Raw genomic sequence first — 20,900 nt, forward strand, 5'->3', positions numbered from 1 at the left:
AGAGTCACCACTGGTCCACCTTTATGACGATATCTCGAAAAGGCGTCCACCTATAGAACTAAGGCCCACGCTCTTTTAAGATATTCATTAACACCTTTCATTTGATACCCATATCATACAAACAAATTCTGGAGTCACCCCTGGTCCACCTTTATGGCGATATCTCAAAAAGGCGTCCACCTATAGAACTAAGGCCCACTCCCTTTTAAAAAACTCATTAACACCTTTCATTTGATACCCATATCGTACAAACAAATTCTAGAAACACCCCTGGTCCACATTTATATCGATATTTCGAAAAGCCGTCCACCCATAGAACTAAGGCCCACTCCCTTTTAAAATAATGATTAACACTTTGGTTTGATACCCATATTATATAAACGCATTCTAGAGTCATCCCTGGTCCACCTTTATGGCGATATCTCGAAAAGCCGTCCACCCATAGAACTAAGGCCCACTCCCTTTTAAAATACTCATTAACACTTTTCTTTTGATACCCATATCGTACAAACAAATTCTAGAGTCACCACTGGTCCACCTTTATGACGATATCTCGAAAAGGCGTCCACCTATAGAACTAAGGCCCACGCTCTTTTAAGATATTCATTAACACCTTTCATTTGATACCCATATCGTAAAAACAACACATTCCAGGGTTACCCTAGGTTCTTTTTACTACATGGTGATTTTCCCTTATTTTGTCTCCACATATCTCAACTGAGTATGTAATGTAGGTTACACCCGAACTTAGCCTTCCTTACTTGTTTTTTTTTTCTTTTGACTTTTTTCGTTTTAAACAACAAATCTATGTGCTCTTCATATGGACGAAAATATAAAACAACCTTCGAAAAAAATATTAAAAAATGAATAAAAATATTTACAAACTTATAACTCATATTTGGTGGAAAAGCTATGATTGTGCTGCAAAACTGCATACTCGAAAAATTTCTAAAAACTATAAAAAAATTATCTCAAATTTTAAAAAATTCTTGAAAACATTTTTGAGATTAGTTTGCATAATTTCAGTAGCAAAATTCTTAGAAGGGCTTTTTCTTTTTAAACTTTGGAAAATAAAATGGAATAGTGTGCTAAGAACAGAGAATAGAACTGTATGCTGGCCGTTTGAAAAAAATTATAGATGAAGTGTTGGTGTAGATAAACAGACATACTTATATGCACAAGAACTTAAATATGGTTTTAAAATATTCTTTTTGTTATCAAACTTATTTTTATTTGATTTTTTATTCGAAAAAAAAAAAAAAACTGTTGACTATTTCACTGGGTTTCTCTACACAAATATGTACACAAATGTACGTACGTACGAACTACTACATTTAAGCATTCACATTTAAATGGTTATAATAAACTTTGCTAAAAAAACCGACACTGTCAAAAACTTGTCATTTGTCCAAAATAAGAACATTAAACCCCTTTCTAACCGACAATTTGCATATTAAGCAAAAAATATTTTCCATAAAAAGTCAAACTGAATCGACTGAAATCTATTGGAATGAAACAAATGGTTTTGAAATGTTGAAAATAAAATCAGCAGTGAAATATATTATACATATACAGGGTGTGCAGAGGATTTCAGGAAAAACACATATCTCCCGCCGTCAGAAAAATTAGTTGGGAACTAGTTTGAAATTAGCATGTGCAATAAACACAACTTCATATAAAATATTGTTATTTTTAAAATGATAATGCACAGTGAGTATTCTATTTTCATGTTTTGATCAGAAATATACCAGCAGTATACTAGTCCTAGAGATTACGAAAAGGAATCCACTTCAAGTTAACTCCAAAAACTCAGCTATTAACTAGTTGTGAACTATTTATGCAATGTTACCATGGCAACGAAAGTTATGATTATTATTATTATTAGGTCTCGATGCGAATTTGGTACATGTATTTAAATCTATTGTTCTTGATCTTTTTGTCTATTACTGTATGGGGAGGCTCTTTATGTACATAAGCATTTCACTTTATATCACGAGACCTATATTCATAGGGAAGGTTAACCGGCGCACAGTGGCGCCTCTGCCGTTAAAGCATGACGAAAATCAAAAAAATTATGAAAGCGTTCGCTAAATCTAATACATGTTTCTAATAGAGAATTTTCCAGGGATCAAGAATATACAACTGTTTTTCCACAGAAAATGTTTATCAGGTATAGCCGCTCAAAGTTGACAAATTTTCAACATTGGAAAAAATTTGAAATTTTTCTTCTTTTTCGTTGTATTTAAAATGGTTTTGTGAGTAAATAAGTTGGCCGGTTGTCGTTTTCTTGTATAGCAATTAAAGATAATTTAATTTAGGATTGAAACAAAAAAATTTTTTTTTTTTTGTTTTGTTAAAAGTTGGCGGATATACCTGTTTTTCGAAATGCCTATTTTTAGGCCCTTTTTAAAACTTTGATGAAATAAAAAATGTTAAAATATGTGCTCCGTCAAATTAACAGTAGTTATTTGTGAAATATTCAGTTACCTAAATTCATAAAGTCTACCTGCGTCCAGCTGCAACTTCACTTTTTACATCAAATAAAGTTAAACAACCTTGGGCATAAATACGCGCCTGAGCAGGTATATATAATTCAGTACGGCCGTAAGGTCGTTTTAGTTATTGGAACTTGTTAACAACATACATTTTTTTAGTTACGAATTGTATACCTGAAATTCATTTTAATAATTTGAGTAGGTATATAAAGCTATCCATCATACAATGCACATTATCATTCGTCTTTTGGAGATTAAGGAACTAAGTATTCTGTTTATTTAAATAAAGTGAATAGTATTTTTAAATATAGTTCACAGTTTAATATTTAGTCAGATACACTCGAAGCCAATTCTAATATGTATCTAGAAAACTCGAAACTATTTGCGGTGTTGAAATCTACAAAGTCAAGACGGGACTTCGTTGAGGCTATTATGAGAGAATTAGCGAGTGAAACAAGCATTAAAGAAAAGGAAGGCCTGGAAGAAAAAATTTCTTTACAATACATTATGATAGAAAGATAATGGAAGGACGTCTATCGTAACAATTTAAAATTTCTAAGTAAGCATGAAAAGTGGCTAGCTGACAAAACTTTTTTGGACGAAGAAACGCCTAGCACGTCAACGAATCCAACTAGAGGGAGACCAACAAAACCCATAGAAGAGTGTTCTACCTACAAAAGGAAAAGGAAGCTGTCTGATACCACAAAAGCTGTGGCCACGACTCATCTTTCAGAATTATTGGCTATTAAATATAAAAAAGACGAAGAAAACGTGAAGTCTCATATAACAAAAGCAGTTGCGGTAGCAAGTCCAGTGCAACTGATGAGGATCAAACACAGCATTCCCACACCACCAAATGCGCTACCTAGGAAATACACTCCCGAAGAAGCTTTGGCGCTGTTTATAGATCTCGGCTTAACGAAGAAAAAATATATTATATTGCGTAAGTCATTATTACAACGTAATGCCGATATTTTACCTGAATACAAAAAAATTACTCAAGCCAAGAAAGCTGAAATTGAGCTACAAAACTTAATGGATCATACGTCTACACGACTCCTTCAAAGTTTTACTGAGGGAAAGTTGAAATCACTGCCAAAGGAGCTAACATTGATAACTAAGTGGGGCTGTGATGGATCATCAGTACAAAGCGCATATAAACAAAGAATAAATGTAGACGATGAAACAATTACAGATAGTAATATGTTGTATGGAAATATCCAATTTGTAAGAGCCAAAAGGACTTTGAAAATCTTGATAATTCAATAACTGACGAACCAAATTATGAGTATGGAATATCTCCTTTGCATGCTAGGATAAGATGTATGGAATTTGTTTTGAAGCTGGCTTATACACTACCACAACAAGGAGAAGTTTTCGACGACAATACAACATGTAAGGAGAAACAAAACAGGAGAAAAAAGTAATTCAGGATGCATTCTATAAAGCGATTGGCCTTAGAGTTTACTGTACAAAGTATGGATACGGAAATACAAATGATGGTAACTCCTCAAGAAGATTTTTTGAAAACGATGAAGTGACTGCTCACATAACAGGAGTTGATAGAGATATTGTGAAAAGATTGGGAGTAATTTTAAATATTTTAAACTGCCATGAACAAGTTAATGGACCCAAATTTGGAGAATATGCATCTAAAACTACAGAGTTGCTTCATCAAAAGTATCCTGAGAAGAAGCTTACACCAACGGTACTTAAATTTTAGCACATGGAAAAGATTTAATAGAGTACCAGTGCTTAACATTAGGAGAATTGTCTGAAGAAGCTCAAGAATCTAAGAACAAGGACTACAAAAGGTACAGATGTATCACGAGTTAGACAAAACGAAGACCTTTTCAACATGTTAGCTATCTCTTCTGATCCAGTCATATCATCTATGAGGTATGTAAGAACATAAAAAGATCTTACAGATGCCTATAGCTCAGAAATGGTTGCTTTGATAGATATATGTTCCAGTGACGATGACTATGTTGAGATAAAATAAGTTTCTCACTTCTTATCACAACAATGAAAAAGAGATTTACTAATCAATTTTGCTACTTTATTGAAAAATAAAATATCTATGTACAAGTAAATTTTTTATTTCAAATAAAAGAATTAATTAATTTAGTAATTTATAAAGATATACTTTTCGTTATTGCATTTCTTTGAAGTTTATCAAATTTATTTTAAAGCTTAGGCATTTCGCTTTCAAACGAGTATTAAATTTGTATAGAAATCAATACGTCTATCGAGTTTGGTACAAATATGTAAAGCGGTTACTAAGATCAAACTGTTTAGCATATGTGGGCAGTGCCACTCCCCTTTTCCAAAATTCGTTGGCTGTTTAATCTTTAGCTCAAATAATATTTCATTGAACCACTTTCAATAATTTTAGTTATTAATAAAATACATATAATTATAATTTTGAAGCACCTTGTTATTGTGGCACCAAAAACGGACATTTGAGTTTTATAAGAGTATTGCCATTTAAAAGAAACAATACGTCTATCGATTTTGGTAGTTGTTGATTACGTGACTACTTAGATAAAACTTTTTATCATAAGTGGGCAGTGCCACGCTATCTTATCAAAATCATTAGTTTATCTTATTAATTGCTTAAATACGTCATTATAAGACAAATCTCATTTTTCTTTTTTTTATTTTTTACTAAAAACATTTTGTTTTTGTATTTTTCAAAATTTTTCGAATTTGACGATTTTTTTTTGAATCACCCTGTATCTGTGACATTCTGAGCTTTCACGCAAAAAAACTTCAAGTAATTAGCTTTCATTTGCATTTTAAATTTTTAAAATATCTTCATTGGTTCAAAAGTCATGATTTCTGCAAAGAAAAGACTCAAAAGGCGCCACTGTGCGGCGTTTCATCCTCCAGTTTCATCTACAGTAGCGACAAATTTGTGCGTCGTATAGATTTAATTTACTTAGTTAATATTGTAGACTAGAGTGTCCTTGTATAGTACCCAGTTGCGTTCGTAGGTCTTCTCTACTTAGATTAATGGGTTTGGCTGATACTCTCGTTGCTGAGAGTATAAACAATTTGTCCTATCTTTGTCCTGAGCATTCAATTCAGTGCTTTATGAACTGCTTTGAACCAGCTGCTTACGGTTTTCCTAGTATATGCCTTTGTGAGTGCACAGAAGCGCTATGGACTATAGAATAATGCTATAGCACCCTGCTTGGCCTGGTAGTCTGCATGTTTACTGACTTCATTTTCCTGATACCAGGGGTCCCATCCTAATAAAACCTTGTTTTCGGTTCCCAGATCATATGAGACTCTCATGCATTGATGCAATAGCTTAAAAGTAATTGCATAAGACTGCAAGGCGCGCAATACTGCCTGGATGTCTGACATAATGAGGATACTCTTCGACTATAAGCCTCTTGGTAGATTTTGTCTACCGCAAACATTTAGTACATGGGTTTTTGCCTGAAAAATATTGGGGAAGCAGCACATTTGTATCGATTTTTTGAAGTTCGGTCCATAGATGCCAGCTTCCGTTTTCCAGTATAAAATTTTGATCAATACGTGAACCATACCCTGTGAGTCAAAGTCGGTATTTAGATTTACTTTTTCACAAAGAGATCTGTTCACAATCTCAAAATTCCATGAGGTTCTGATTGTGGGCGCCATTGCATCACGTAGTTGCAGTACGGGATTTTCTTTGAATTTTCTTATTGTTTCCGCTATTTAGCTAAAAGATATTTGGGAGTCTAAGTGCAAGAAGTGTTGTCTCTTTCTCTATTAGTGTAAAGAAGGAAGGTATTCCTACTAACTGCATCAGCAGCGTACATTCCCATCACACTCCTTATGCCAATACAAACTATTCGATGCAGTTTGCTTAATATTCTCGGGCATCACTATGATGCAGAAGACAACGAAAATAATTCTTAGTCAAAAAATATATAATTAACTGGGCCTTTGTTAACAAATAATGCAGAAATAACCACTTCTGACTATTTTTAGCTCATGGCTCTACAAAGTTAGTTATCCATTTGCGAAAAAAAAATACTAAAAAATACTTCGCCTGTTTTATTGGAAACCAACTTCTTATTAGCTTGTAGTTAGTTTCTTGCTGCGATTGTTCACAAATTTTAAAAGCACCCTGTACTTTAATTAAAAACGAGTATACTTACGTGTGTACCCACCTTCCGACACCTCACGCTGTATTTCAATCAAATAACAGGAGAGCGACTAATCCGAATTTAAAAATTATTCAAACTTTTTTTCTGCTTTTATTTATATTTTTTGTTCATTAATATAATTATCGGTGTTAGTCACATGAAACTGGTTCATTGCATACATTCACCACAAAATGGACATCAGTAAATATAAACCCGCAGAAAGTTTGGTTTGTAATTTCGACACAGGCATAAAAAGGAAACAAAAGTAAATTAAGTATTAAATAAATTAGGATTAAATGTTTTGTTTGTTTAAAAAAAAAGCTCCCAAATATATCGCAATATTTTACAGTTCATTTAGGCTACGTAATTTGTCAGCAAATGGGGGCGCAACACAGTGAAGGAAATTGGTTATATTTAAGATAAAAACTGTCAACAATTAAAACTCAATTTATAGTCCATTTCCGAGTACTAAGAAAGTCGCGGTATACTATAGGTTCTTCACTGAAATAAAAAAGCTAGTAAAATCAATCGAACAACTGGTCGATTCCAACGAAATTTCTGTAATTATTTTATTCATTACAAATAATTGTTGAATCAACTTCGCACATGCACTTGATTCTGAAGTGATCGTTACAACAGTCGAATCAACAAAAAAAGTTCATCATACGTGAGCCATAGCTCTGTTAACTTATCATAGTCACAGTCAACATAACAATAACAAAGAAAACTGTTACATGAACAGGCTTCCGTCGACTTTAGAAAAACCATGAATGCTGTTGTAATGACAGAGAATTCAGTCACCATAGTCATAAGAACAAAGTAATGAGCGAGGTGAGCGTAAGCTTCTCTTTTAAATAAGCTTTGGCATTTCCATAATAGTAATATTGGCAGCCGTTCGCTGCTGGAATGACCAATTCGTTAGTTATTTTAACAACAAAACAATTTAGAATGATTCAATATTTGTAATTTTTACAGAATGTTGCAAATTTAAGCCCAATAATTTTTCTTCTGTTGAAATGACTAAGTAAATTTGCTGTCTTGAAAAAAAAAATCGATTCAATAAACCATAATGCGATAAATTCTACTGAGTTTCTGTTATTTCAAAAACAACAAACTCAATTTTTATACCCAGCTGTACTTGTACACAGGGTACTATAACTTTGATTGGATAAGGGTTGATTGTACACTAGACTGGATCGAAAAAAAGTTGCTATTGTCCGACCCTAAATTTAAAGATTATGCTGTGGTGGTTTCGGAAAATTTTTTTTAAAATTTTTTTTTGATCTTTCGAAATATAGCCGAAAGGATTTTCTCGTTGTAACTTGGTTATTTAACGTCCGATTTTCAAAATTGATATGTCATTATTTTGGCCTTGAGAAGCTTCACATTTCTATTTAATGTCCTTTAAGCTATGGAGTCGTTTTCACATGATTATGTCAGCTAACAAAATTGTTTGGTTTGTCCACCTTTTATTAGAAAGTTATTTAAAAAAAAAAAATTATGTGTGAAGTTGGAACCTCCATGTGCGAGTAATTAAAAAAACCAAATGCCATTCGTTTGTCCATCGTTTGTTCACGTTTGTCCATGAAAAATTTTCGTTTGTCCACCTTTTGTTAAAAAGTTATTTATTATTATTATTATTAATAGATCTGGAAGCACTGCGACCTTTGTGCAGATCTATTGTGTAAGACCTTTCAGCCTAATTTTGTATCTGGAGGCCCTTGATGTATCAAAGGACCTCTTCAGGCTTTTTACTCCATATCACATAGGGACTAAGAGTCCCACCACCTAGATTGGATAGTTTCTGCTAGAGCGACGCATTCGCAGAGAATGTGAACCGGCGTTTTATCATCCAGCTCACAGAAACGACAAATTTGGGTATCAGATAGATTTAATTTACTTAGGTGATATCGTAGACCACAGTGTCCCGTGTAGTACCCAGTAAGATTTATTAGGTCCTCCCTGCTTAGGTTAATGAGTTTGGCTGATACTTTCGTTGCCGGAAGTATAAGCAGTTTGGCCTGCCTTTGCCCTGAGCAATCAATCCAGTGACGTCTGAATTGTTTAGTTTCCCAGTTACTTATAGTTTCCCTTGTGTGTGCTTTTGTGAGTCCACAAAAGGGCTCTGGACCATAGAATGCTGATGTAGCACTCTGCTTTGCTACGAAATCTGCATGTACATTACCTTCATGTCCCTGATGTCCGGGAACCCATCCCAACAAAACCTTGTTTTTGGCTCCCAGGGCATTAAGGATTTCAGTGCATTCATCCACTAGCTTAGATGTAACTGTGTAGGATTGCAAGGCACGCAGTGCCGCCTGGCTGTCCGACATAATGTAGATGCTCTTCGATGTTGAGCCTCTCCGGAGACATTCTCTACCACAGACCTCTATTGCATGAATTTCTGACTGAAATATGGTGGGGTAACATCCCATTGGTATCGATTTTTTTGAAGTTTGGCCCATAGACGCCAGCCTTCGTTCTTCCGCCATCGAATTTCGATCCATCCGTGTACCAGACCTCTGAGTCAGGGTCGTTATAAGGATTCCCTATTTCCCAGTGGGTCCTGTCGACAATTGACACTTCAAAGTTCCGTGAGATTCTAAGCTTAGGGGACATTACGTCACGCAGTTGTAATGAGGGACTTCCTATGAATTTTCTTATTACTTTCATATGCCTTATCATATTTCCTTCCTTCAACTCAGATATTTTGGAAGTCTTAGTGCATCTAGTGTTGTCTCTTTCTCTATCAGAATAGGGAAGGGTGATATTCCCACTAAAGCACTAAGTGCATCAGCAGGGGCGGTTCTCATCGCACGCGTTATGCTAACGCAAACTAATCAATGAAGTTTGCTTAGTTTAGCCGTTGCCTTTCTTTGCGTGCCTTCTGCCACCAAACTGGAGAAAGTTATAATAAAAAAATTTTTTTTTCGAAAAACCCCAAAATTTTGGTTGGAAAAAAAGTTATAATAAAAATATATTTTTTTTTTCGAAAAACCCCAATTTTTTTTCGCTTTATTGTGCTAAATCGTATGTCCGTCGTTTGGCCATCGTTTGTCCATATTTGTCCAGGAAAAATTTTCGTTTGTCCACCTTTTGTTAAAAAGTTATAACAAAAATATTTTTTTTTTTCAAAAAACCCCAAATTTTGTTTTTTCGCTTTATTGTGCTAAATCGTATGTCCGTCGTTTGCCCATCGTTTGTCCATGTTTTTCCAGGAAAAATTTTCGTTTGTTCACCTTTTGTTAAAAAGTTATAACAAAAATATTTTTTTGTTTTCAAAAAACCCCAAATTTTGTTTTTTCGCTTTATTGTGCTAAATCGTATGTCCGTCGTTTGCCCATCGTTTGTCCATGTTTTTCCAGGAAAAATTTTCGTTTGTTTACCTTTTGTTCAAAAGTTATAACAAAAATATTTTTTTTTTTCAAAAAACCCCAAATTTTGTTTTTTCGCTTTATTGTGCTAAATTGTATGTCCGTCGTTTGCCCATCGTTTGTCCATGTTTTTCCAGGAAAAATTTTCGTTTGTTCACCTTTTGTTAAAAAGTTATAACAAAAATATTTTTTTTTTTTTTCAAAAAACCCCAAATTTTGTTTTTTCGCTTTATTGTGCTAAATCGTATGTCCGTCGTTTGCCCATCGTTTGTCCATGTTTTTCCAGGAAAAATTTTCGTTTGTTCACCTTTTGTTAAAAAGTTATAACAAAAATATTTTTTTTTTTCAAAAAACCCCAAATTTTGTTTTTTCGCTTTATTGTGCTAAATCGTATGTCCGTCGTTTGCCCATCGTTTGTCCATGTTTTTCCAGGAAAAATTTTCGTTTGTTCACCTTTTGTTAAAAAGTTATAAAAAAAATATTTTTTTTTTCAAAAAACCCCAAATTTTGTTTTTTCGCTTTATTGTGCTAAATTGTATGTCCGTCGTTTGCCCATCGTTTGTCCATGTTTTTCCAGGAAAAATTTTCGTTTGTTCACCTTTTGTTAAAAAGTTATAACAAAAATATTTTTTTTTTTCAAAAAACCCCAAATTTTGTTTTTTCGCTTTATTGTGCTAAATTGTATGTCCGTCGTTTGCCCATCGTTTGTCCATGTTTTTCCAGGAAAAATTTTCGTTTGTTCACCTTTTGTTAAAAAGTTATAACAAAAATATTTTTTTTTTTTCAAAAAACCCCAAATTTTGTTTTTTCGCTTTATTGTGCTAAATTGTATGTCCGTCGTTTGCCCATCGTTTGTCCATGTTTTTCCAGGAAAAATTTTCGTTTGTTCACCTTTTGTTAAAAAGTTATAACAAAAATATTTTTTTTTTTTCAATAAACCCCAAATTTTGTTTTTTCGCTTTATTGTGCTAAATCGTATGTCCGTCGTTTGCCCATCGTTTGTCCATGTTTTTCCAGGAAAAATTTTCGTTTGTTCACCTTTTGTTAAAAAGTTATAACAAAAATATTTTTTTTTTTTCAAAAAAAAATTTTGTTTTTTCGCATTATTGTGCTAAATTGTATGTCCGTCGTTTGCCCATCGTTTGTCCATGTTTTTCCAGGTAAAATTTTCGTTTGTTCACCTTTTGTTAAAAAGTTATAACAAAAATATTTTTTTTGCAAAAAACCCCAAATTTTGTTTTTTCGCTTTATTGTGCTAAATTGTATGTCCGTCGTTTGCCCATCGTTTGTCCATGTTTTTCCAGGAAAAATTTTCGTTTGTTCACCTTTTGTTAAAAAGTTATAACAAAAATATTTTTTTTTTTCAAAAAACCACAAATTTTGTTTTTTCGCTTTATTGTGCTAAATTGTATGTCCGTCGTTTGCCCATCGTTTGTCCATGTTTTTCCAGGAAAAATTTTCGTTTGTTCACCTTTTGTTAAAAAGTTATAACAAAAATATTTTTTTTTTCAAAAAACCCCAAATTTTGTTTTTTCGCTTTATTGTGCTAAATTGTATGTCCGTCGTTTGCCCATCGTTTGTCCATGTTTTTCCAGGAAAAATTTTCGTTTGTTCACCTTTTGTTAAAAAGTTATAACAAAAATATTTTTTTTTTTCAAAAAACCCCAAATTTTGTTTTTTCGCTTTATTGTGCTAAATTGTATGTCCGTCGTTTGCCCATCGTTTGTCCATGTTTTTCCAGGAAAAATTTTCGTTTGTTCACCTTTTGTTAAAAAGTTATAACAAAAATATTTTTTTTTTTCAAAAAACCCCAAATTTTGTTTTTTCGCTTTATTGTGCTAAATCGTATGTCCGTCGTTTGCCCATCGTTTGTCCATGTTTTTCCAGGAAAAATTTTCGTTTGTTCACCTTTTGTTAAAAAGTTATAACAAAAATATTTTTTTTTTTCAAAAAACCCCAAATTTTGTTTTTTCGCTTTATTGTGCTAAATCGTATGTCCGTCGTTTGCCCATCGTTTGTCCATATTTTTCCAGGAAAAATTTTCGTTTGTTCACCTTTTGTTAAAAAGTTATAACAAAAATATTTTTTTTTTTCAAAAAACCCCAAATTTTGTTTTTTCGCTTTATTGTGCTAAATCGTATGTCCGTCGTTTGCTCATCGTTTGTCCATGTTTTTCCAGGAAAAATTTTCGGGTGTCCACCTTTTGTTAAAAAGTTATAACAAAAATATTTTTTTTTTTCAAAAAACCCCAAATTTTGTTTTTTCGCTTTATTGTGCTAAATCGTATGTCCGTCGTTTGCCCATCGTTTGTCCATGTTTTTCCAGGAAAAATTTTCGTTTGTCCACCTTTTGTTAAAAAGTTATAACAAAAATATTTTTTTTTTCAAAAAACCCCAAATTTTGTTTTTTCGCTTTATTGTGCTAAATTGTATGTCCGTCGTTTGCCCATCGTTTCTCCATGTTTTTCCAGGAAAAATTTTCGTTTGTTCACCTTTTGTGAAAAAGTTATAACAAAAATATTTTTTTTTTTCAAAAAACCCCAAATTTTGTTTTTTCGCTTTATTGTGCTAAATCGTATGTCCGTCGTTTGCCCATCGTTTGTCCATGTTTTTCCAGGAAAAATTTTCGTTTGTTCACCTTTTGTTAAAAAGTTATAACAAAAATATTTTTTTTTTTCAAAAAACCCCAAATTTTGTTTTTTCGCTTTATTGTGCTAAATCGTATGTCCGTCGTTTGCCCATCGTTTGTCCATGTTTTTCCAGGAAAAATTTTCGTTTGTTTACCTTTTGTTAAAAAGTTATAAAAAAAATATTTTTTTTTTCAAAAAACCCCAAATTTTGTTTTTTCGCTTTATTGTGCTAAATTGTATGTCCGTCGTTTGCCCATCGTTTGTCCATGTTTTTCCAGGAAAAATTTTCGTTTGTTCACCTTTTGTTAAAAAGTTATAACAAAAATATTTTTTTTTTCAAAAAACCCCAAATTTTGTTTTTTCGCTTTATTGTGCTAAATTGTATGTCCGTCGTTTGCCCATCGTTTGTCCATGTTTTTCCAGGAAAAATTTTCGTTTGTTCACCTTTTGTTAAAAAGTTATAACAAAAATATTTTTTTTTTCAAAAAACCCCAAATTTTGTTTTTTCGCTTTATTGTGCTAAATTGTATGTCCGTCGTTTGCCCATCGTTTGTCCATGTTTTTCCAGGAAAAATTTTCGTTTGTTCACCTTTTGTTAAAAAGTTATAACAAAAATATTTTTTTTTTTTCAAAAAACCCCAAATTTTGTTTTTTCGCTTTATTGTGCTAAATCGTATGTCCGTCGTTTGCCCATCGTTTGTCCATGTTTTTCCAGGAAAAATTTTCGTTTGTTCACCTTTTGTTAAAAAGTTATAACAAAAATATTTTTTTTTTTTTTCAAAAAACCCCAAATTTTGTTTTTTCGCTTTATTGTGCTAAATTGTATGTCCGTAGTTTGCCCATCGTTTGTCCATGTTTTTCCAGGAAAAATTTTCGTTTGTTCACCTTTTGTTAAAAAGTTATTAAAAAAATATTTTTTTTTTCAAAAAACCCCAAATTTTGTTTTTTCGCTTTATTGTGCTAAATTGTATGTCCGTCGTTTGCCCATCGTTTGTCCATGTTTTTCCAGGAAAAATTTTCGTTTGTTCACCTTTTGTTAAAAAGTTATAACAAAAATATTTTTTTTTTGCAAAAAACCCCAAATTTTGTTTTTTCGCTTTATTGTGCTAAATTGTATGTCCGTCGTTTGCCCATCGTTTGTCCATGTTTTTCCAGGAAAAATTTTCGTTTGTTTACCTTTTGTTAAAAAGTTATAACAAAAATATTTTTTTTTTTCAAAAAACCCCAAATTTTATTTTTTCATTTTATTGTGCTAAATTGTATGTCCGTCGTTTGCCCATCGTTTGTCCATGTTTTTCCAGGAAAAATTTTCGTTTGTTCACCTTTTGTTAAAAAGTTATAACAAAAATATTTTTTTTTTTCAAAAAACCCCAAATTTTGTTTTTTCGCTTTATTGTGCTAAATCGTATGTCCGTCGTTTGCCCATCGTTTGTCCATGTTTTTCCAGGAAAAATTTTCGTTTGTTCACCTTTTGTTAAAAAGTTATAACAAAAATATTTTTTTTTTTCAAAAAACCCCAAATTTTGTTTTTTCGCTTTATTGTGCTAAATCGTATGTCCGTCGTTTGCCCATCGTTTGTCCATGTTTGTCCAGGAAAAATTTTCGTTTGTCCAGATTTTGTTAAAAAGTTATTAAAAAACAAGTAAGGAAGGTTAAGTTCGGGTGTAACCGAACATTACATACTCAGTTGAGAGCTATGATGACAACATAAGGGAAAATAACCATGTAGGAAAATGAACCGAGGGAAACCCTGGAATGTGTATCAAATGAAAGGCATTAAAGAGTATTTTATGAGGGAGTGGGCCTTAGTTCTATAGGTGGATGCCGTTTCGAAATATCGCCATAATGGTGGACCAGGGGTGACTCTAGAATGTGTTTGTACGATATGGGTATTAAATTAAAGGTATTAATGAGGGTTTTAAAAGGGAGTGGTGGTTGTTGTATAGGTGGTCGCCTTTTCGAGATATCGCCATAAAGGTGGACCAGGGGTGAGTCTAGAATGCGTTTGTACTATATGGGTATAAAATGAAAGTTGTTAATGAGTATTTTAAAAGGGAGTAATCCTCAGTTCCATAGGTGGACGCCGTTTCGAGATATCGCCATAAAGGTAGACCAGGGGTGACCCTAGAATTTGTTTGTACAATATGGGCATCAAACGAAAGGTGCTAATGAGCATTTTAAAAGGGAGTGGGCCTTAGTTCTATAGGTGGACGCCGTTTCGAAATATCGCCATAAAGGTGGACCAGGGGTGACCCTAGAATTTGTTTGTACAATATGGGCATCAAACGAAAGGTGCTAATGAGTATTTTAAAAGGGAGTAATCCTTAGTTCCATAGGTGGACGCCGTTTCTAGATATCGCCATAAAGGTGGGACAGGGGTGACCCTAGAATTTGTTTGTACAATATGGGCATCAAACGAATGGTGTTAATGAGTATTTTAAAAGGGAATGGGCCTTAGTTCTATAGGTGGATGCCGTTTCGAAATATCGCCATAATGGCGGGCCAGGGGTGACTCTAGAATGTGTTTGTACGATATGGGTATCAAAAGAAAGGTGTTAATGAGTATTTTAAAAGGAAGTAATCCTTAGTTCCATAGGTGGACGCCGTTTCGAGATATCGCCATAAAGGTGGGCCAGGGGTGACTCTAGAATGCGTTTGTACGATATGGGTATCAAATGAAAGGTGTTAATGAGTATTTTAAAAGGGAGTAATCCCTAGTTCCATAGGTGGACGCCGTTTCGAGATATCGCCATAAAGGTGGACCAGGGGTGACGCTAGAATTTGTTTGTACAATATGGGTATCAAAAGAAAGGTGTTAATGAGTATTTTAAAAGGAAGTAATCCTTAGTTCCATAGGTGGACGCCGTTTCGAGATATCGCCACAAAGGTGGACCAGGGGTGACTCTAGAATGCGTTTGTACGATATGGGTATCAAATGAAAGGTGTTAATGAGTATTTTAAAAGGGAGTAATCCCTAGTTCCATAGGTGGACGCCGTTTCGAGATATCGCCATAAAGGTGGACCAGGGGTGACTCTAGAGTGCGTTTGTACGATATGGGTATCAAATTAAAGGTATTAATGAAGGTTTTAAAAGGGAGTGGTGGTTGTTGTATAGGTGGTCGCCTTTTCGAGATATCGCCATAAAGTGGACCAGGGGTGACTCTAGAATGTGTTTGTACTATATGGGTATTAAATTAAATGTATTAATGAGGGTTTTAAAAGGGAGTGGTGGTTGTTGTATAGGTGGTCGCCTTTTCGAGATATCGCCATAAAGGTGGACCAGGGGTGACTCTAGAATGTGTTTGTACGATATGGGTATTAAATTAAATGTATTAATGAGGGTTTTAAAAGGGAGTGGTGGTTGTTGTATAGGTGGTCGCCTTTTCGAGATATCGCCATAAAGGTGGACCAGGGGTGACTCTAGAATGCGTTTGTACGATATGGGTATCAAATGAAAGGTGTTAATGAGTATTTTAAAAGGGAGTAATCCCTAGTTCCATAGGTGGACGCCGTTTCGAGATATCGCCATAAAGGTGGACCAGGGGTGACGCTAGAATTTGTTTGTACAATATGGGTATCAAAAGAAAGGTGTTAATGAGTATTTTAAAAGGAAGTAATCCTTAGTTCCATAGGTGGACGCCGTTTCGAGATATCGCCATAAAGGTGGACCAGGGGTGACCCTAGAATTTGTTTGTACAATATGGGCATCAAACGAAAGGTGCTAATGAGCATTTTAAAAGGGAGTGGGCCTTAGTTCTATAGGTGGACGCCGTTTCGAAATATCGCCATAAAGGTGGACCAGGGGTGACGCTAGAATGTGTTTGTACGATATGGGTATCAAATTAAAGGTATTAATGAGGGTTTTAAAAAGGAGTGGTGGTTGTTATATAGGTGGTCGCATTTTCGAGATATCGCCATAAAGGTGGACCAGGGGTGATTATAGAATTTGTTTGTACAATATGGGTATCAAAAGAAAGGTGTTAATGAGTATTTTAAAAGGGAGTAATCCTTAGTTCCATAGGTGGTCGCCGTTTCGAGATATCGCCATAAAGGTGGAGCAGGGGTGACCCTAGAATTTGTTTGTACAATATGGGTATCAAAAGAAAGGTGTTAATGAGTATTTTAAAAGGGAGTAATCCTTAGTTCCATAGGTGGACGCCGTTTCGAGATATCGCCATAAAGGTGGAGCAGGGGTGACCCTAGATTTTGTTTATACAATATGGGTATCAAAAAAAGGTGTTAATGGGTATTTTAAAAGGGAGTAATCCTTAGTTCCATAGGTGGTCGCAGTTTCGAGATATCGCCATAAAGGTGGACCAGGGGTGACCCTAGAATTTGTTTATACAATATGGGTATCAAAAGAAAGTTGTTAATGAGTATTTTAAAAGGGAGTAATCCTTAGTTCCATAGGTGGTCGCAGTTTCGAGATATCGCCATAAAGGTGGACCAGGGGTGACCCTAGAATTTGTTTGTACAATATGGGTATCAAAAGAAAGGTGTTAATGAGTATTTTAAAAGGGAGTAATCCTTAGTTCCATAGGTGGACGCCGTTTCGAGATATCGCCATAAAGGTGGAGCAGGGGTGACCCTAGAATTTGTTTGTACAATATGGATATCAAAAGAAAGGTGTTAATGAGTATTTTAAAAGGGAGTAATCCTTACTTCCATAGGTGGACGCCGTTTCGATATATCGCCATAAAGGTGGAGCAGGGGTGACCTTAGAATTTGTTTGTACAATATAGGTATCAAACGAAAGGAGTTAATGAGTATTTTAAAAGGGAGTGGGCCTTATTTCTATAGGTGGACGCCTTGTCGAGGTATCGCAGTAAAGGTGGACCAGGGGTGACTCTAGACTTTGTTTGTACGATATGGGTATCAAATGAAAGGTGTTAATGAGTATTTTTAAAAGGGAGTGGGCCTACGTTCTATAGGTGTTCGCCTTTTCGAGATATCGCCATAAAGGTGGAGCAGGGGTGACCCTAGAATTTGTTTGTACAATATGGGTATCAAAAGAAAGGTGTTAATGAGTATTTTAAAAGGGAGTAATCCTTAGTTCCATAGGTGGACGCCGTTTCGATATATCGCCATAAAGGTGGAGCAGGGGTGACCTTAGAATTTGTTTGTACAATATGGGTATCAAACGAAAGGAGTTAATGAGTATTTTAAAAGGGAGTGGGCCTTATTTCTATAGGTGGACGCCTTGTCGAGGTATCGCAGTAAAGGTGGACCAGGGGTGACTCTAGACTTTGTTTGTACGATATGGGTATCAAATGAAAGGTGTTAATGAGTATTTTTAAAAGGGAGTGGGCCTACGTTCTATAGGTGTTCGCCTTTTCGAGATATCGCCATAAAGGTGGAGCAGGGGTGACCCTAGAATTTGTTTGTACAATATGGGTATCAAAAGAAAGGTGTTAATGAGTATTTTAAAAGGGAGTAATCCTTAGTTCCATAGGTGGACGCCGTTTCGATATATCGCCATAAAGGTGGAGCAGGGGTGACCTTAGAATTTGTTTGTACAATATGGGTATCAAACGAAAGGAGTTAATGAGTATTTTAAAAGGGAGTGGGCCTTATTTCTATAGGTGGACGCCTTGTCGAGGTATCGCAGTAAAGGTGGACCAGGGGTGACTCTAGACTTTGTTTGTACGATATGGGTATCAAATGAAAGGTGTTAATGAGTATTTTTAAAAGGGAGTGGGCCTACGTTCTATAGGTGTTCGCCTTTTCGAGATATCGCCATAAAGGTGGAGCAGGGGTGACCCTAGAATTTGTTTGTACAATATGGGTATCAAAAGAAAGGTGTTAATGAGTATTTTAAAAGGGAGTAATCCTTAGTTCCATAGGTGGACGCCGTTTCGATATATCGCCATAAAGGTGGAGCAGGGGTGACCTTAGAATTTGTTTGTACAATATGGGTATCAAACGAAAGGAGTTAATGAGTATTTTAAAAGGGAGTGGCCCTTAGTTGTATATGTGAAGGCGTTTTCCAGATATCGACCAAAATGTGGACCAGGGTGACCCAGAACATCATCTGTTGGATACCGCTAATTTATTTATATATGTAATACCTGCCAAGATTTTAAGGGTTTTTTATTTCGCCCTGCAGAACTTTTTCATTTTCTTCTGCTTAATATGGTAGGCATCACAACCATTTTATAAAGTTTTTTCTAAAGTTATATTTCGCGTCAATAAAACAATCCAATTACCTTACCATGTTTCATCCCTTTTTTCGTATTTGGTATAGAATTATGGCATTTTTTCGTTTTTCATAATTTTCGATATCGAAAAAGTGGGCGTGGTCATAGTCGGATTTCGTTCATTTTTCATACCAAGATAAAGTGAGTTCAAGTAAGCACGTGAACTAAGTTCATTAAAGATATGTCGATTTTTGCTCAAGTTATCGTGTTAACGGCCATGCGGAAGGACAGACGGACGACTGTGTATAAAAACTGGGCGTGGCATCAACCGATTTCGCCCATTTTCACAGAAAACAGTTAAAGTCATAAAATCTATGCCCCTACCAAATTTCAAAAGGATTGGTAAATTTTTGTTCGACTTATGGCATTAAAAGTATCCTAGACAAATTAAATGAAAAAGGGCGGAGCCACGCCCATTTTGAAATTTTCTTTTATTTTTGTATTTTGTTGCACCATATCATTACTGGAGTTGAATGTTGACATAATTTACTTATATACTGTAAAGATATTAAATTTTTTGTTAAAATTTTACTTTAAAAAAAATTTTTTTTTAAAAGTGGGCGTGGTCCTTCTCCGATTTTGCTAATTTTTATTAAAAGTACATATAGTAATAGGAGTAACGTGCCTGCCAAATTTCATCATGATATCTTCAACGACTGCCAAATTACAGCTTGCAAAATTGTTAAATTACCTTCTTTCAAAAGTGGGCGGTGCCACGCCCATTGTCCAAAATTTTACTGATTTTCTATTCTGCGTGATAAGTTCAACTCATCTACCAAGTTTCGTCGCTTTAGCTGTCTTTTGTAATGAATTATCGCACTTATTCGGTTTTTCGAAATTTTCGATATCGAAAAAGTTGGCGTGGTTATAGTCCGATAACGTTCATTTTAAATAGCGATCTGAGATGAGTACTCAGGAACCCACATACCAAATTTCATCAAGATACCTCAAAATTTACTCAAGTTATCGTGTTAACGGACGGACGGACGGACGGCCATGGCTCAATCAAATTTTTTTTCGATCCTGATTATTTTGATATATGGAAGTCTATATTTATCTCGATTCCTTTATATATGTACATCCAACCGTTATCCAATCAAACTTAATATACTCTGCGAGCTCTGCTCAACTGAGTATAAAAATCGTAAGTGAGGTGGGCACCTCCATTTGCGAGTAATTAAAATAAAATTAAAGAAAAAGGAAATTTTTTAAAAATAAGCTTTTATTATTGGTTAATAAAATTAACTGAAAAGTAAATAAATAATAGTTTAAAGAAACTAAAAAAAACGCGCTTTTATAGCTAACCGAACTAAAAAATAGAAAATAATTTTCAATTAAAAAGAGTTTATATAACAGTAGTAGAATTCAAACAATCATTTATAGTTAATCACCTCAAAATAAAATTATAATAAAATTTAAGTTATTAACAGAATAATTAAATTCACAGTAAAAAGCGTGGGGTGCTTGATATTGAAGAAAGATATGAAATGTAGTGAAATGCACCCCACGCTTTTTAATCTGAATTTAATTATTCTGTTAATAACTTAAAGGTTGGGGTACGTTCTTAGCATTTAGCAATCAAGTCAAGTATTTGGGAGTAATTCTGGATAGGAAGCTATTGTGGAGCGACCATATAGTGGAGCGATCCGAGAAGGCAGCAGCAGAGCTGTTCACTTGTAAGAGGGCAATTGGCACCTCCTGGGGACTCTCCCCTAAGGTAACCTAGTGGATTTACACAGCTATTGTGCGCCCGATTCTTCTTTATGGTGCCTTGGCCTGGTGGCCTGCACTAGCTAAAAGTACCTATCTTAAAATGCTTCAAAAGGTGCAACGGAGTTCAGAGCTCTGCATTACCGGGGCTCTCGGCTGCACTCCAGATTCCGTTACATACATACCTGCATACATAGATACATAGATAGATACAGGCCAAACTAATAAAAGCGTGTTAAAAAGGGCTCCAGTATGCTCTTTCGTATATGTGCCATGCATCCACTTCTATCGTTAATAAAGGAATGCGTTTTTCGCATTATGTGCAAGGTTTCAAATCTATGGCCGTTTGGGGT

General features: G+C 34.6%; 1 protein-coding gene across 12 annotated transcripts in view; it reads left to right on the plus strand.

Annotated features, from left to right (window-relative positions):
* Positions 1-20,900, plus strand: part of Gr64e (Gustatory receptor 64e) — a 176,231-nt gene that overhangs the window by 19,296 nt on the left and 136,035 nt on the right. For 2 of the 12 annotated variants that reach the window (XM_067787303.1, XM_067787307.1), the window contains exons 1-2: positions 6,839-6,902; positions 6,987-7,468. The exons of 9 other annotated variants lie outside the window; for them this stretch is intronic. The gene's annotated coding sequence lies outside the window, so the exon portion shown is untranslated. Of the gene's footprint in view, positions 1-6,835; positions 6,903-6,986; positions 7,469-20,900 lie in introns of those variants that run through there. One more of the 12 variants, XM_067787310.1, reaches the window with a different exon arrangement.

Source organism: Eurosta solidaginis, chromosome 5, assembly GCF_040869045.1.
Source record: "Eurosta solidaginis isolate ZX-2024a chromosome 5, ASM4086904v1, whole genome shotgun sequence".
Lineage (NCBI taxonomy): Eukaryota > Metazoa > Arthropoda > Insecta > Diptera > Tephritidae > Eurosta > Eurosta solidaginis.